Here is a 16,124-nt window from a genome sequence, read left to right as displayed (position 1 = left end):
TCGGCCCGACGACCGTCAAAGGATTCCCTGGATTCCGCAGGACCGGAAATTTAATTCTGAAGCTTGCCACAAAGGACACCGGCCAATGGGATTAACGAATTCGACGAGAGACTTCCCTTCCATCGATTTTCACCCTTCGTGTTTCTTTTTCCTTTCCGTCTTTACGACTTCTTCGACGCCTGTTTTCGGGTCACCGGTGAACCCCTCGCGATTGATCGACCCTTTGGACACGAACACCTCCGTGGAAGATGGTTTTCGTCGAATTTGTTGTCGGTAGTTGCGGATCGGAAACGTAACGTCATCCGTCATTGTCTTTGACTTTTCGATCGACTTCCCAATCTGCTCCGAGAACGAAACGATTCCTCGCGCGAAAGCGTATAAAATGCATACGATAATATTTTTGCACGAGCCTTCGTTTACGGAAAGCATCGATATGAAAAAAAATAGGTTCATTTGGCAACGCTATGTACTCGCCTGACCATTACTCGATATTTCTACTAGCGCTGGCGTTTAGTAAATATTGATGATGGTGTATTGTTTGTTTTCCGTTGATTTCACTATACATTAATCCGTTCGTTCGTGCACCTGGGCACGGTGAATGTTTTCACTTCTTTTATACGAGTAATGGAAAAAAAGAAAAATAAATAAACTGCAGGTTTGCTAGTGTTTCATCGCTGGACCGAAGAACAGCATCGTTTACGATTACAAAGTAGTATGCTGAGCTTTGAGAATAGTACATGGATCAGGAAAAATATAATTAATTAAACAGAGAACACTATAGGCATGAATATTCACCGAAGCAAGTAGAAAAATCGAATATTGGTCGGACATGTTCCTCAAATGGTACACACAGGGGTCGTTTGAAGAATATTGAGAAATCCCATGGTATACCAAGCTTGGAGAATAGTATACGGAAGGGAATTGATAGGAAAAATATAATCAATTAAAACAAAGAACACTACAGATACGAATATTCACCGAAGCAAGTAGAAAGATCGAATATTGGTCGGACATGTTCTTCAAGTGGTACTCACTGGGATCATCAGCAGAATATTAATAATCCTGTGTGTAGAACATAAAGAAACGAGGACTACGTGCGTCTATTAGGATCGATAATTCGAAATTTCATTTCGTAACTCTATCTGCGAGAAACATCGTACAATTTCGATTCGCGTTTGCATTAGGAACAGCACCGCCCACACTGGACCGTATATATGGTTGGGCCGCACGAGACAAATAGGGAAAACGTTTCTGCCCGGGGTGAAATCGACGCCCGATTCCCGACATACGCGATCCACGCAATTAATTGGCGTTTAAAGGAGCCACGCGGACCTCGTATAATCCAGTTTCCAGCCGATTAACGCGCACCCGGGGTAACGAGCTTTATTAACCAGTCTAATGAAATCCAAAGTTATCGAATGGCGGGGTAAGAGAGAGAGTCCGGGAACAAGCCCGTAACTAGTAGGCACCGGACATAGCCAGACGATACCCCGCGTCTACGGGAGTTAGCGGCAATTCGATTCGGAAGGGTTTGTGCCACGGGATCCATGGCACGCGGGGACCGATGCTTTCGGAGGCTGCTTCCACGGAACGGAAGGAGGGAAAAGGACGGAGGAAGAGTAGGCGGGATCCCTCCCACCCCATGGAACTACCAACTGACTCGACCACGAGTTTGCCTCCGACTCCCAGAAATTCCACGCTATTAATTTATCTTCGTGCCATTGGTTTCCCCTGCCCCCTCCGCCGCCTCTTCTTCCATCAATCACCGTGTCTAGCGTATGATGCGCGTTCTAAGTACTTCATCCCTCGCCCGTGTACTTACAGAACCACCTCCCTGCCCGGGTATCCTCTAGAAATTTGCCAAATGGGGTGCAACTAAAAATTAACCGAGACGAATCCCCACGCGATACATCACGACCCTCTATCTCACAAAGAGGTTACATTTTTCACGCAAACAAGTATAGAGACTTTGTAATTTTATCTTTTAAAATCTCTAAAGAGCAGGTCTGAAATTGCAAGTATATTAACTGCACTTTTTCTTGATGAAACGGAATTTTAATTAAATGTGAAAGTTTAGTTGCCGCGGTATCTCCGTATTCAAGCTTTGTATCTTCGCGTAATTTTCCAGGCGCGGGCGTTCTGGGACGCGAGGGACGACATGACAAACGCCAATCCGCGGGAATGCCTCGAACACATCATGGTGTCATAGTTTTCGCTGCCTCGGAGTCGGTGCATTTTCCCTTTATGCTCTCGCCCCTTTCGCGTTCCGCCGCGTAAGTTACAGCTTTTCACCTAGCCCAACGTCGCCAGTAAATATTCCTTTGCAACCAATTTCCATTTGCGAGCCGTGTCTGCGACCGCCCCGGCGGAAGCTTTTCTTTTCTTCGGGTAAACCCGCGACGCGGACCACGGGCGAAAGTGAGAATTAAAAAGGGGTTCCAAGGGGTCCGTGGCTCTCGCCAGACTCCTAGAAAACGAGTGTTTACGGGGGAAAAGGTGTCGCGAAACGCCGTGCAATCCACGCGACGCGTTAATTGCGACACTCCGCGCGGCCCGGGAGTAATTCGGGGAGTCGTAATCGCGAGATCCCGCCACGTTTATGGATAACGTAACTATAATCTGGTATTTATATCGTATCAAAAGATTACTCCGAATAATGGTTAATTTCAGTCATGAAAATTACACGAAAAGAGACACGACCAACATGAATTGAAAGTTACGTGTTCCAAAGAAACGATTCCAATTAGAACCTCTTCTTTTACGCTGGATCGAGTTTACCGATTAATTATATTTCGATCGTCGTATAATTCTGTTTATCCGAACCGAGACGTATCCGTGAAATATTCGCGAATGGAAGCACTTTGAATATTTTTCTTCCCTGCTATCTTTCACCGACGCGCAATTTTTCAGACAGTCGGAGAATTATTCTCGCGTTTCGATCCGGCGCTGTCTATTTGCGTTTCTTCCGCGGCCGCATAAGTTACGACTCCTCGTTTCGCGAGGTAAATACATCGTTCCGCCATCCGGCAGCCCCACCCCCTCCCGTTTGCCACTCATCCAGCCAATTTCTACTCGCGAATCTTCGAGTCGTGCACGATTTATACCAGCTGGTACAACGTACGAGTTCGCAAAAAGTCCCCGGTTTTTCGTTGCCACCCCCCGTTAATTCGTCGGACGCTGTTCTTTCGTTTCGACGGAACGATAACCGCAGAATCGGTTCTAACTCGGCGAAGATCTTCGAGAATGCTGCTTCAGCTCGTTCGAAGGAGTCGAAAGAGAACGATAAAATACGGAACGTTTAATGGGGGCGGTTAAGCTCGAAGATTAAAATCGAACGTGCCAAGGTTTGTTGCATACGAAACGACCGATTCTCCGCGCAGACTTTGCGTTTCGTCGACGCTGTTGGAAACGGATCCGTTTTAATCGAATACATAAATTATTTCGTAACGAGAGAATCGTGTTTCGTCCCTGATCCGCCGCTGGACTCGCCGGGAAGATAATAAATAGTAGATTCTACTCCGGGGCAGGCTTTTCGAAACAATCTCATAGCACCGAGAATATCTAACTACACCACCTGAATTATAACTCAAGATTAGCGAAACTCGACAATAAGGTGGCCCAAATAGAAAGTAACTACGGAAGGAGCGAAGTTTCCATCCGATTCCACGTAATTAAAATTTCGATGCTAATAAAGGAAATGTTATTTGAGTCGAATCGATATGGGAATTGTATTAAAGTTGTACGAACATTGGTCTCTCGTCGCCAAATAATTGATGCTCCGGAGAGACCAATAATTATACAATTTTTACGCAATTATCGCGTCGATCCTAGACGAGCAAATAAAATTCCCTTTATAATAAATATCGAGATTTTAGTTACCACCATTGTTCGCCTTTCCAATAGGATTCGAATTAAAATATCTCCACATGGGCCTGATATTAAAAAATAGCGACTCGTTAAGCAATTGTATGATTCTTCTTGGTTCTAATAGACTGAAAAGGTTGAAAGAATTCGTCACTCGACGTCGAAAACGCGCGATTCGGAAATGTAAGGCGAGTGTTTCGTCGTCGACGTTGAATTCGTCGATTGTGTTTCCCTCGGATAAATTGACTGGAGGCTCGGTGCGGTGCAGCATCCCGCATTCGTCGAATCGCGGGGCGAAAAACGCGAGGCTGCCGGCGCGAGAAGAGTCAAAAGGAGGATTACTGAAAGCTCCAACGTTGGGGGCGGACGGCGGTGTTTCTTTGAAAAAAGTCGAGTGAATCTCTCCAGCGAAGATACGCCCGGGCGTTTGTGGCTGAAGGGGCTCGCTCGCGGCGCGTCCCTAGCGCGCGATAATTTTCTCCTCTTCGCCAACAATTTCTGTTCCGCGGCCGGATACTTTAATCCTTTCTCCCGTCCGGCGAGAAACGGGCTGGGTGGATTTGTGTACGCGTCACCTTTCGAGGGGAACGAGTCGAGAGAAATTTCCATGCAAATGCACCCTTTTACCGCGCACCGGAATGGTAAATGAATATCGGATAGAAAAACGCGAAGGGCGGCCCGTCTGCCGACTGCTCTTCTCTTCCTCTTACGCGCCCCTATGGCAGCCTGCACACCCACGCAACTCGACTTCCAAAAACCACTGTACAGGCATGGACACGTGCTTCTATTCTTTTCACGAGCTTCGCGATATCCCAAAATTAAATTCACCATTTTGGGCGTCAAGCTTTTCTACTAATTTGGCAATACAGATCAAATTCAGTGTCAAATTACTGTTCTCAAAATAAATTTGAAACGTTCGAACCTCAGAATTGTGTAAATAGAATGATTACATCTTTTGTTCTAAAGAGTTTATTCCCGTTAATAAATGACTAATAATAATAATAATAATAATAATAAGTAAACACAACAAGATATTTCGAACCACAAATTATTCAAAAGCAGGATCGCTAAAAATCTGGAAGTTCTATTGCTATCCGTTCGAATTATTCGCGTACCCGTTTAATATTTCATCGACGCCGTGTCCCGTAGGTACACCGTCGTTCAAAATCGTTCACAGGAATAAATTTGTCGATCCTTCGACGGGGATCGCCCGGAGTCCTGCGAGCATTTCGTTTGCGAATAATTTATTCCAATTTTCCGCGCCTTTGACGCACTTTCTGCGGATGACAGAATATTTCGCGACGCCGGCTTTTCAACGGAAATGGCTTCCAGCGTGGAAGCCTCGGAACAACTGTATCAACTCCGCGCAGGAAAGACTGAAACGATCGAGTACCTTTGCTTCTCGACGATACCAGACCTAACATAACTTTCGTGCCTGTTCGATATCAATTTTCAAATGGTTTTATTCACATTTAGCCCCTGAGAATCCACCTGTACCAGAGTTCTCACACCCGTTGATTAATAAAAACTCTAACAATTTGACCGGTTGTTTCGGTGACGCGGAGCCAACCGAAAGAGTAAAAGACGACGTCTCTCGACGATAAAGGCGATTTATCGAGCAAACTTTCCGTTCGTCGGAATCACGGAAGAGCCATCCGCGTCGCGCGGGAGATCTTCCCTTCCGCGTTCGCAACATTTTTTCCACCCCCCGCGTCTGATATCGCGAAACGGATAATCCCCCGTCTGAGTCCCGACGATTCGAAACACGTTCGGGGATCAACATCGACGATATGATCGCGGATTAAGAGCCGGCACGGAACCGAACCCGGGGATCGGAGAAGGTAAAAGGACGAAAAAAATTAGGGCAACGGTGACTGGGGAAACTTGGAAGCCGGAAACAGAGAGACTCGAATCCTTTTCCCGGGGCTTGGAAACTCCGGGAAAAACGACGCGGGGAGAAAACGAAGGACGCGAATACCCTTTGGTGTCGTTTAGTCTCCATCCATCTTCTTCTGCCCTCGTACACTGACGCGATCCTCGTTTTCGGGGCTCGGAAACGTCTAAATTACGCCACCCTTTAAATCACGCGAAAGTTTACTTTAAATACGATATCATCCACTCGATGTCAATGCAATTATCTCCACGGAATTCAAATACAGGGTGTCCCGTAGCATGTGGGACCCACTTCAGGACTGAAAACAACATAGAAGCTATTCCCGAAGTCCTCGTTTCCATTTCTCGATTACGTATCGCGAGGAGGGTAGTTGCAAGAGCCTCGAGCGACCAAAACATTCGACGTAGACTGAGTAACGAGTCGAAAAAACGAAGGAAGGCAAGGCGGAAACGCGTCTGTGCGAAAAACGCGAGTTTTCTCTGTCGGGAGGACCTGCCCACCTTCGTTCTTAATTACCGAGCTAGCTCGTACATTCGTTTCGCGGCTCGGGGGCTGGTCGAAACACTTCTATCCCCGTGTTGCCTCTTCAGCCCTCGTCTCGACGCCTCCGGCAGCGTTTCGCTACATCGTTGGCCGTTGCCTTTCGTGAACGACCGGAAGCGCGAAAGCGTCGGCGAACAAGTGGCAGAGGCGTTCCGCGGCCCCGGCCACGGGAAACTTGCCGTTTTCGAGTATCTTGCCCGTCCATTTTCTTCTTCCAACCACGCCTCCCCCTCGAAACCAACCCAAAGCCACGCGTTTCTTCGGTTATAGTCGCTTAACGTTAACGTAGTTCTTTAAAATCCAGTTCCTGAACTCCAGCATCCGCGCTATGTAATACTTGAGAGATTTTTTATATTGCATCCACTGGTTTTATACCTCGAGAACTGAATTTACGCCCAATATTTTGTAAAATTATCCCGTTTGGAGGCAATCGCCGAAGGAGACGTAAGTCGTCGCGATTCGAGCTCGCCGGAAAGTTTTCAGGGATGGTTCGATGGCGGGGGCCCAGGCGCGAGGAAGCTCGTAACGCGTGAAATGGGCCATTCGCCCTGGAACACGTCGCTGGAGAATTATCTCGGCGTTATTAACGCATCAGGTATGAATCGTGATATGTAGCGTACACCGCGAGCGTCGCTGCTCGGAACGGGAACGACGTTATTATCCGTCCGGGCTCCGGAATAAATGTCCGGAAATTTTCAGCCCCGCGAGTGCGATCTCCGGCGAACGAGACCCGAGGTTTTCCAATTTTCCGCTAGTCGCGGGTGCAACTTTAATTAGTTCGATTCGCGGGGGCCCGAGCAAGACTAACGCCGGGCCACGGCGACAGGCGTAAACTCCCGAAATTAATTCTGCGAGCCTTCGCTCGTTGGCAATTGGAAATCTGAATCAGAGTCGATTAATCGAACTCTTGCAGAAGGGATCAAGCGATTCGGTCGAATCCAAAGCGGTAGCCTAATTCTTAGAGCGTAGGCGACGGAATTCGAGGCGCGAACTCGCTCCGTCCCGGTTTATTTCTAGGTTCTCGCGTGTCTTCGGCCGACGGTAGTCGATACAATGGTCGTCGAACAATCGCGTCTTTGATGTAATTTCCACTTCTTCGCCGGCGGAAAGACGCGTCTCCCGGCGAGGGAACGAGTGGTTGGAACGGCGTCGTCGGGGTTTCATTGTTGTCTGCTCCGTGTTTCCGGATGCTGGGGCGCGAGAGGCACGTAGGAAATTACGTTGCACGTCAGAGCGCGGTTTCGTGTTGCAGAAAGCGGCTGGTTTCACCCGACGATCGACGAAGCCGGGGAGGCCGCGACCTGCAAAGACGGAACAGAGACGACGCCGTTGCAGCGGCGTCTAATTCTCGACAAGGTTCGCGAAATTAAGCGACAACGATTCTCGGGTACCGAGTCACGCGAGACACGGGGGTGTTTCCGAGACACTTTACGGTGCTAAGGAAAAACATTGCGAATATTCTTAGAATTTCTACAAATTCTTCGTTAAAATACGCGTCGTTTGCCTTCTGAAACATTGGAATCCTTCGATCCGTTCGGGAGTTGTGATTTTTTAAAGATACGCAGGAAATTTCAGGGAAACATATCAATGGTATGGTCAGACATTATATTTTCGGTAAATAATTTTTTTCTCGAAAATGAGTAGGATTTCGGGGTTATGCCTATTCACCAAAAATGACTGTAATTGACCCCTGCAATCGAAAATAATTTTTCTAGAACGATTTGAAATTTTTTAATTTGGTCGAAAATTTGTCCACTTTCTGAATTTTTTTCTCGAAACTGCGTGGGATTTCGGGGGTATGCCTATTCACCAAAAATGATTGTACTTGACCCCCGCAGCCAGAAATAATTTTTTCACAACGATTTGAAATCTTTTTTTTTGGCCGAAAAATTTAGGCACCTACCCCCTGTCGATTTTTCTTAGAAATTCGTTTTTCATTTTTAATAAATTTGTTTGACGCGCTACGGAAAAGTTGTCTAATACTTTTTTGTAGGTACCCATGAGCTCTATTTCAGAAAAAAGTTTAATTGAAATATATTCACTATTGTAGGAGTTATGGCTGTTTGAAAATTGGACCACTTTTATGTGGTTTTTCTCACTTTACGGGGTCAAGGAACAACTTTTCGAATATTTTTACAATTTCTACATATTCTCCATCAAAATACGCGTTGTTTGCTTTTTTAAACATTAGAATCCTTCAATCCGTTCAGGAGTTATGATGTTTTAAAGATACGCAGGAAATTTCAGGGAAACATATCAATGGTATGGTCAGACATTATATTTTCGGTAAATAATTTTTTTCTCGAAAATGAGTAGGATTTCGGGGTTATGTCTATTCACGAAAAATGATTGTACTTGACCCCCGCAGCCAGAAATAATTTTTTCAGAACGATTTGAAATTTTTTATTTTTGCCGATAAATGTAGGCAACACCCTGTCGATTCATTCTCTTTTTATTTGTAATAAATTCGAGTCTACCGTTAAAAAATTGTTATTCAAGTACCAGAAGCGTGCTACAACGTCTCGAAAACGAGGATCCAGGAAACCGAAGATTTCGTAACAGTGGGATCAGAATGTTAATACCACTTCCGTTGTATAATTGATCTAATCTCGCGGGTCGACCGAGGGGCTTTCCTTTATTCGAGCTCGTGAACGAGGAAAATCGCCCTCGAAATTGCACCTCGACAGAAGCGACGAGATGGGAGCAACCTCTAAACAAGCATCGTAAAACACGGACGACCAGCTCTCTCGTGTGAGTCATAAAGCTCAACAATAAACCTGTGTCCCGGATGAGTGGTGGAAAAAAAAGGAACGCGTGGTTCGTAGGGGAACGTAAGATTCGTGTAAGGATGGTCGATCGGCAGCTACTTCGTCAGGGTTAAATGGCTAAGGAAAACGACGCTCGTCAAAGTAACACACGAAGAAATCGAAACCATACTCCAAAGACTGAAACAACTCGTACATTTTAAAAATCATTATTGACTTTACATTTTCTCACAATTCGGTGTATCGTGAGTTTACATTGACAGAATTCGCGGCGAACGAATGGACGAAACGAGGCGCGCGCGGATTATTTATACGGTTTGGTTGGCGAACTATTTATGGCGGGTATTTGTACGTTTCACGGGGAAAGAATTCGCGGCTCGGAGGGCCGATCGCGGGAGAAATGCCTCGCGATCCTTCTTCCCCTCGGCGCGAGCACGAGGATTCGGCGTTGCCCGGGGAAAGAGAAATTGAGTCGTCGCGAGAGCGAAGTTACCGCGGGAATCGTCCGGAATCTCGACGGAAACGAAACTTCGACTCAACCATTTGGAAGTCAAATTTTATCGCGATCCGCCGCCTACTTTCCTCGAGGGTTTCTCGCAGACAGGAGCTGGGGGAAAGTAAGGGGTGGGAGGGGAGAAAAAGACCGAGACGAAGCTCGAAGTCTCTGCGCGACGCGCGTCCGTCGCGTAAAACTCAATTTTCGGGATCTCTGGCCGTCGATCGATCGGCGAGAAATCGCTCTCGGATCGTAGGACCGTCGGGGACCGTGTCGTCGAAACGGTTCGAAAAAATTCGACGAACCGTTTTTCCAACGAACGTCAACTTTTTCTCGCGCACGCGACGGAACGAATTCAATTTCCACCCCTATCGTCGCCCCCCCCCCTCCCCCCCCCCTTTCGCTCGTATCGATAGTAAATTATCGAACGTAGTCGCGAATTTGCTTCCGGCAGAACCCATCGCTGGAATTTGCAAGGCAATAATTCACCGCATCCATGGCAATCATTGCCATGAGCGTAACAAGCTGAAAATTTGAAACCCGATTGATATTAGGGTATCATTGAATCGGTGTATCAGCTTGCGAACCGATACGCGATATGACGTTTACATGCACCGGCTAACCGCGGCACCGAATTCCCACAATTATTCCGTTGAGCATGATCGTCGATTACGGGCTAAATTCTTTCCCGCCCGTTTCTCGTCTCCTTTTCCATTTTAACGCGTTCGATCGAAGACGAGAGTCACCGTCTTTAAAAATCTCTCGTGGTCCACACGGTTTTTAATTAAACTATTAAACGTGCAAATACTTTAGCGATCTTCTGGTACCCATTTGCAATAGATGTATCGTTGAATTATTTTTTAATCTCGCTCACGGTTGTCTCAGGACCCATGTTTGGACGTTTTGAGCCTCGAAAAGACTTTTGCATCGTTCGATTCGCGATCGCGGGTGGTAAACACCGACTGGAGAAGAATTATTTTCCAGCGAAGTCGTTTGGATCGCGCCTATGTGCCGGCGCGTTAATAATTCAATGACAAAGAGCCGGATCGCGGCGGTGCCCGTCGACCGTGCAAATTCGGAACGTTATCCGACGTCGACGCGAATTATTAATAACGCTAACACGATCGTTCTACCAGCGTCGCTTATTCCGGTCACTCGCGCGATCTTCGACGTCCCGTGACACCGATGAAATCGCGTTTCCAAATCCAGCCAATATGGCGTCCCTCGATCGATCACACTTTCACGAATTCCCAGCACAATCGTATTTTTAATTATTCCACGTGTGTTTTACAGATTATTGTTATTCATTTATTAACAAGAATAGTAAATGCTTGGCGTTTGTGTAAAAGAAATTACTTATCGAGCCAAGGGAGCAGCGTTGATACAGCCTTTTAGAATACAAAAGAGAAACTGTTGCCTGTCCGTGTCAAGAGAAAAGGGAAACAGTAAAAAGAGAGGACGATCTAATTCATTTTCTATGGAGAGAAAACTTCAAGAGAAGAAAAGAATAACGACTGCGGAAATACCGGTGGAGGATATAAGAAACGATAAAATAGCACGTTGGCCCATCCACTCTGACAAGATGGATGCCAGAAAAAGCGGAGCGGCGACTCTTAAAATAAAATCCTCAAAATACTGTATTATAAATCTCCATGCTTCGAAGCTACGAATCATTTTAATAAAATAATTTACCAATTTATCCATTGTTTTTCGTTCTTCCGCCAGCCTGTTTTCGCCTAAACTCGAGTCCCGAATCGATACACGATAAATTCCTCGATTCATTAAATGGCGAAAAACCGTTATCAGTTTATGAAATTGTCTATTCCGCGGTTCCGGAAGCCCGGCGTGAAACGTTAATGAAATTTCCAGTCGATCTTCGTACTTTGTCTCCGTACTTGGAGTTAACGGAATTCTCGAACAAATAACGAGTGAATAGAGTTTGCTTAGCCGGGGAATGCGTTCCACACAGCGTCGCGACTGCTTTGAGCTTGTTATACGTAGTTTCCGACGATTCGAGCAACGATCCGGGGGAAACGAAACTGTCTATATCCCGTCGCGAGGGCGCAGCGACTCGATTGTTACCGAATTTTCGTGCAAAGCCTCCACGGATCGCCCAGACACACGTAAATCCGGAAATAGTTGGCCTCAGCCACCGTCCGGGATTATTAATTGCAGGGAACACGATCGATCACGCTCACGGTTGTCGGGACTAGCCAGCTGATCTTCGATACACCTACGACCCCAGGGTTATTTTAATCGAACAATTAATTGCGCGTATTAATTTAACCACCGACGATCGACGTCGATAATGCTGACGCACCACATTCGTTCTCCCGTTCGCCACACGGGAATTTATTTTTATTTTCGCGCAACGGATATACCGAATTACTCCGAGCTTCGTTTCACACTTTTTTTCTCTTCTTTCCTCGACGGATTAAAAAAGGTGACAATTTTAAGACGGATCGCTACGGAATTAACTATCGACAATAACAGATCGAATTACAAACGAAAACATCACATCGGTGGGCTTTATTCCCAAGAATGTTCGTGGAAATTTTTCCTCCTGAATTCTGCACGCGAAAATTCCGTGGGAACGAGTTACGAAGCTTCGCGGCGGATTTTTCAGAAACGGCTCTATAGAATTTGGAGAAAAAAAATGGACGTGAAATGCGATGCTTCAATAGGAATTTCGCCCGGTCGAAAAAATTAGTTGAAAATTCGAATTTGTTCCGATGGTTAATTTTCTCGGAAGGTCGTTAATTTTTTTGGTTCTCGTTCGCGAACGCGGTTTAAAAAAATTATCCTTACGCGTTTAACCTCGTTGCAAAGTACTGAAAATATTTTTATCGAAATATTCCATGTTACATACCCGCCGCAATCGACCTCTGTTTAAGCAGCTTTCGCGGCGATCCGTGACATCTGTAAAAAGGAACAAATAATTTAGTACTAATGTCTTTTGATTGGCAAGAATTTAAAAAATTTAGAAGTTTCAACCATAGTTGTTTCGCGTTCGTCGTGGAAATGGTCGTTTCGTGATAAATAATGACCGTTCCAGGCGCGTGTTTTATTCTTTTCTGTTTGATTATGATACGTAACGGGCGTAGTGTACGGCGGAATAAACCACAGGGAAACAATGCCTGCGATGCCTCTAAGTAAATCGAGTTTCGATGGGCTGGTGCGCGCTGGGAACCGCCAAATTCCCCGCGTGCCGTTCCCCACGGCTTGCATTAAAACAATCTTGTTTCCCCGTGTCCGATACGGAATCATATTAAATTATAAACAGTTATTACGCGCGGGACGCCGCGGTCGACCGGCCAAATTAATAATGCAGTCGCGGGGCCGCGTAAACTCCGTTAATATTCCATTCGTTAAATTCGATTACGCGCACCGGCTAGTAATTTCAACGGTGTTGCTAACCCCCCCCTCCAAAATCCACCCCCCACACTCCCCTCCTCTACGTCACGTGCCGAATCTGCATAAAAAAGCACCGGAGGATTCACCGGTTTCCCTTTTCGACGCGACAAACATTTGTTCGCGATTAACATGCGAGCGACACGCGATCCTTTATCGCTGAAACGGTCGCACGTTCGTCCCCGCGGATTGTAATTTAATTGCACGGATATAATATCGCGTGTACTAATAATAATTATTATTATATATATCGAGGGATATAACCGTGCTGGAAATACGAACCGTCTGGTCCCGTTTTTCCGAAACGCGGCCGCTTTTTAGACAACGATTACTTCATTTTAGGATTTTAAGTAGAGGAAAAATGTTGCGTGCTTCGTTATAAAATTATCGACAATTCGTAAACGATGAGTAAAGTTTCAGGTAAGCGAACAAATATTTACTATCCGGTATGTAAACGATGGAACAGTTATTTTCAATTATATGTGAAATGCCAGCTACGTCAAATAAATCGATTCGGTTATATTCAAATTACGTAGCACGGGAAATGAAAGAGTGAAATATCATTTCGAACGATTATTTCTTATTTTCGTTTCAAATAAAATCCAGCCCCTGTTCTCTCGTACGCTTATATTTTATTAGAGATTCGAATTCGGTTAAAAATGGAGTCGACAAAGTACACTTTGGAGAGGATATTGCAAAGGGAACTTCGTTTTTCATTCGTAGGATATCGCTTATTGCTTTGTTAGATTTTTCGGTGTTCGGGGGAATAGAAACGCGAAAGGATCGGTCCATCGAGACATTCGTAAGACTAGCCTTTCGCGCGATGGCGTCCGTGTGTGAGCGGAGGTAAGCGTACGCTGCTAACGGTAGTATCTTTCAACCTGCTGGCCCCTTGCAGCACCATTAATCCGATATCGTATTAACTTGAGCATATCCTGGCTCTCTGGGTGTGTACCTTACGGTGGCATCGACTCGCGAAACGTGTGCATGCGCCAGACGCGATACCGCGAGATGGTGCGAAAAGACCAGCGACCTTTATCGTTCGCTGCCATCTTGGAATTCGCGAACGTACGCCGAACCTACGCTCTCACGTCGCGTCACACAGTGCACGAAAACGGCGATTTATAAGCGAAAAATGCACAAATCCTTGAACATTAATTTTAAAAATAATTATTTCGATGTATAAACGTTCCGATCCAAGCTGTTACGAAGAACTTAAAAGTGGAGTTGTATCGATTTCATTAAATAGCATTTGGTCTTGTATAGGTTCGGAACAGCAAATATTTACGTTACATGGATTCAAAACTCGTACACAAACTAAAACACAACAGTTGCAGAATCTATATCTCGTGTTTATATTCATAAATACAGGAAATATTATTATCCGATTCCCGTCGAGGCTACGCGTGGAATGATTTCATAAATAATGATTCACTCGCAGTTAATATACGCGTGCTCGATAAATTTTGAAACTGGGGTCGCTCGAGAACGAACCTCCGGGGCTGGGGAAAAATTTTATTCCACGCTTTCGACCTAATTTTTCCACGAGGAATCGCTCCCCTACTCGATCGTAACGTTCTCCGCGAAAAAAGCAAAATTCGGTTTGCCAAAGCTACGTCAGAAGTCGTTGAATTTTTTCAAATGTACATTTCATTGATGCTACATTCTCTTTTGATAACACAGCGATATGTCTGTGTATAAAATAATTTCGTTGATGATCGCGGTATAATTTTTGTAGGTTCGCGCAGTAAATGTGCGTCGGTGGGGACGTGGGAGTCGTGGCGTTCCCCTCGCGTCCCCGTACCCCCGCAGGAAAAAAATTCCTGCGCGGTACAATAGAGTAGAAAGTTGCAGCGGGAACAGCATAGGTCGCGATGTCAATCGAGATGCATAAGGCGGTAAACCTGCTCGCTCGTCCGAAGTTCAAGTTTGCCGGGCAACGTCGATGTTTAATCAGAGTATTTACCTTCACCGTGTTGGATTTCCCAAAGGATTATAAAGCCATCGAGGAGTCCAATCTCCTTGTATCCACACAAACCACGTGTGAATTACAATGTGCACGGTCGCGTTCGAGACGGTCCTTAATCGGTCGAACGGGGACGCTCGAAGATGTCGAGAGTCGAATGGTCCGATTGCGCCGACGAAAGCTATGAAAGCACTCTCTGTGCGGCTAGAGAATCGCGGACGATTACCTTCGAACGAAAACGTTCCAAGCTTACGACTGTTTGGCCCCGTTGGAGGAAACAGCTTCAAGCGAATGGTAGAGAAAAGAATCTTACAATTGGAATTCGAAAATTGTAATTAGAATTTGACCGAATGTCACACGCGTCGAGTACACGGCGAATCTAGATAAATGAACGTGTCAGGGGGAAGTTGGAAGATCGAAATGCAAGGAAGAAACGGAACGCCTTTTGAAACATTGTCGGGAAAAGGGACGAGAGACACGTGTAGAGCGGCAAGAAAATACGGCGAGACTTTTCGCAGAAGTCGTATTATTTTAAGAAGGAAACTCCGCTCGGACGGAGCACTTCGCGGAACTTTTCTGCTCCCTCTCGTCCCGCAGTCCCGGTTCCCGTATCGTTGCTTCTCTCTGTAATTAGATAACTTTTGATCCCTCTGTTTGAGCGCGGCGGGGGTAATACGAACAAACGTCTGCCGCTCGCAATTTCACTGCCGCGGCGAAACAGAGGCGGAACAAACATTGTTGCTGGGAAGACGAACGTACCCCGCGAATTTAATCAACAGAAGCGTCCGATTCTTTCGTTTTATTTCCATTTCTTTTATCTCCGCCTTCATTTTAGACGCGTCGCGTGCACGGATCGCTAATCGTAGTCGCTGCTCCTTCCGCGTCGACGCGTATTTGAGCGACATTAACCCGCGTTCCCGCTATCGATTCTGGATTTTAATTAATTTGTACGTCGCGTGTACGTGACCAGGCAACGTGCTCGCAAAAAGAGCGCACACAGTGTCAGCAATTTTCGACTACCGACGTCGTCTACTTCCTGAACCGTTATGAGCTCGATCGCTTCGGCTGCGTCAAAGACAGATAGCTCGACGCCATTTTTATTTCGATAATAAATTACTAACGAGACCAACGTACGGCAATTTATACACGACATTCTTTTTCTGCATGTCGAGTATAAATTTTCAC

At 45.9% G+C, this 16,124-nt stretch overlaps 1 protein-coding gene across 11 annotated transcripts in view; it reads right to left on the bottom strand.

Annotated features, from left to right (window-relative positions):
* LOC122402214 (protein turtle-like) overlaps window positions 1-16,124 on the bottom strand; it is a 234,641-nt gene that overhangs the window by 95,728 nt on the left and 122,789 nt on the right. For all 11 annotated transcript variants that reach the window (XM_043405285.1, XM_043404860.1, XM_043405199.1 and 8 more), the window contains one exon: window positions 12,432-12,481. The gene's annotated coding sequence lies outside the window, so the exon portion shown is untranslated. The remainder of the gene's footprint in view (window positions 1-12,431; window positions 12,482-16,124) is intronic.

The sequence above is a fragment of the Colletes gigas genome, unplaced genomic scaffold, assembly GCF_013123115.1.
Source record: "Colletes gigas isolate AHSC1104 unplaced genomic scaffold, ASM1312311v1 Colletes_gigas_Sc00001, whole genome shotgun sequence".
Taxonomy (NCBI): Eukaryota; Metazoa; Arthropoda; class Insecta; order Hymenoptera; family Colletidae; genus Colletes; species Colletes gigas.
Note: the sequence above shows the minus strand (reverse complement) of the source record. Positions and strands in the feature narration are given on the sequence as shown.